The 1524-nt window shown below is 45.6% G+C and overlaps 1 pseudogene; it reads right to left on the bottom strand.

Moving 5' to 3' along the window:
* Positions 1–271: 271 nt before the first annotated feature.
* On the bottom strand, positions 272–1207 carry LOC132530818 (large ribosomal subunit protein mL48-like; annotated as a pseudogene).
* Between the last annotated feature and the right edge of the window lie 317 nt (positions 1208–1524).

Here is a 1524-nt window from a genome sequence, read left to right on the forward strand (position 1 = left end):
TTTTCATATACAAAATCTCCCTCCCTATGCCTTCTATCCACAGAGAGTTTACTTATGATTGTCTGCTTCACTAAAGGGACTCCATGCCAGGTTGATTTAAAGGATGAGTTCACTCTAACTGGAGAAATACTGAAGGGGGTCATGCTTATATGCTAAAGCACCAGACAAAGAGAAATTGAATCCCTTAGTTAAATACACTCGACAGGATGGACTGACTTCTCACATACACACACATCTATCCATCATCAGCAGATTTTTATTAGATGGAAGATACCTAGGGTTGGCTCAAAGGAAAGTGGTGACAATCGGCAAGCACTCCTCCACAGAGGAGAGGAGGCACCCCTGGCTGTGGACATGGGTACTTATGATATTGAGAGTCAGGGTCTCCTCCTTAACTTTGGCCACCCAGGAAGCTCTTCCCCTTGCCACTCAGTATCACCAGTGCTGGCCTGAAAGGGTCTGCAGTGAGCTAGTTCAACTTGGCTAGCAGTTCTTCCAGTTCTGGCTGGGCTTTGAACCTTCCCTTGAAGTCTTCTTCAGTGTGCTCCCTCACTGACAGTTTGACTCCTTCAGGAAGATTGCTTTGGATTATTTCCAGGAAAATCTCTGCAAATGTAGCGCTCCAACCGCTGATCTGAACCACTCGCCCATGGGTGGTAAGAACTGAGTCCAGGAGCATTTTGCTGCCTTGGACCTGCAACTGCAATGCCTCCACGGTTTTGGTGGGCATCACATAACTTTCCTCGACTTTACTGGAGAGATGGTAGCAGAGGTTGTGAACATACCGGGCATAACTCTCTGCCAGGGCCATACATTTGCAGTCAGGTGAATGTTTCAAACCCCATATTCATAATCTGTCCCCAGATTAATGGGTCTCACGTCCACTTTTCCCCTCTTCTTCCTGGGCTGAGCAGGAAGCAAAAGAGAAAGAAACTCTTGTGCTTTAACTAGGTGCTTGTATCTTCCAATGCCGTGCGTGGGTTGTGACCTGTAGTGCCGACTGATGCTCAGGAATGCCACCTGCAGAACAGAGGGGATTCTCTCCTGAGGTTCTGAACCTCAAGAGGGAAAAGGCTTGCTTAAAAATGGTGTCATTCCTCAGACACAGCGCCTTTCCCAGAGCCCCATTCATCCTTTGCTGCTGCGCAGCCTGCAGTTGTGCCGGCGGAAGATTGGCCCAAGTTGCCGCGACCGCTGGGCGTCCGAAAACACTCTATTTTTTCAGTTTGATCTTCCAGTTCACAGAGTTTCTTTCTCTTCAGCTCTGTCTAACATGACATTTAATCCGTCCATAGGATTTTTAATTTTTTTGTACATTTTAAATTTCTAAAAGTTCTATTTGATTCTTTTTCCTATTTGGTAGGGAGGTTTTTTTAATAGTCCTGTCTGCTCGAATTTTCAAGCTTATTTTGAATTGATTTAGACATATTCCATTTCATATTCAATTTATGATAATCCCAAAGTCCCTGTGGGTCTGTTAGAGTGTCTCTTGTCCCACCTGTTCTCGTGGGACTGACTTCACAT

The sequence above is a fragment of the Lagenorhynchus albirostris genome, chromosome 12, assembly GCF_949774975.1.
Source record: "Lagenorhynchus albirostris chromosome 12, mLagAlb1.1, whole genome shotgun sequence".
In the NCBI taxonomy this organism is placed as follows: domain Eukaryota; kingdom Metazoa; phylum Chordata; class Mammalia; order Artiodactyla; family Delphinidae; genus Lagenorhynchus; species Lagenorhynchus albirostris.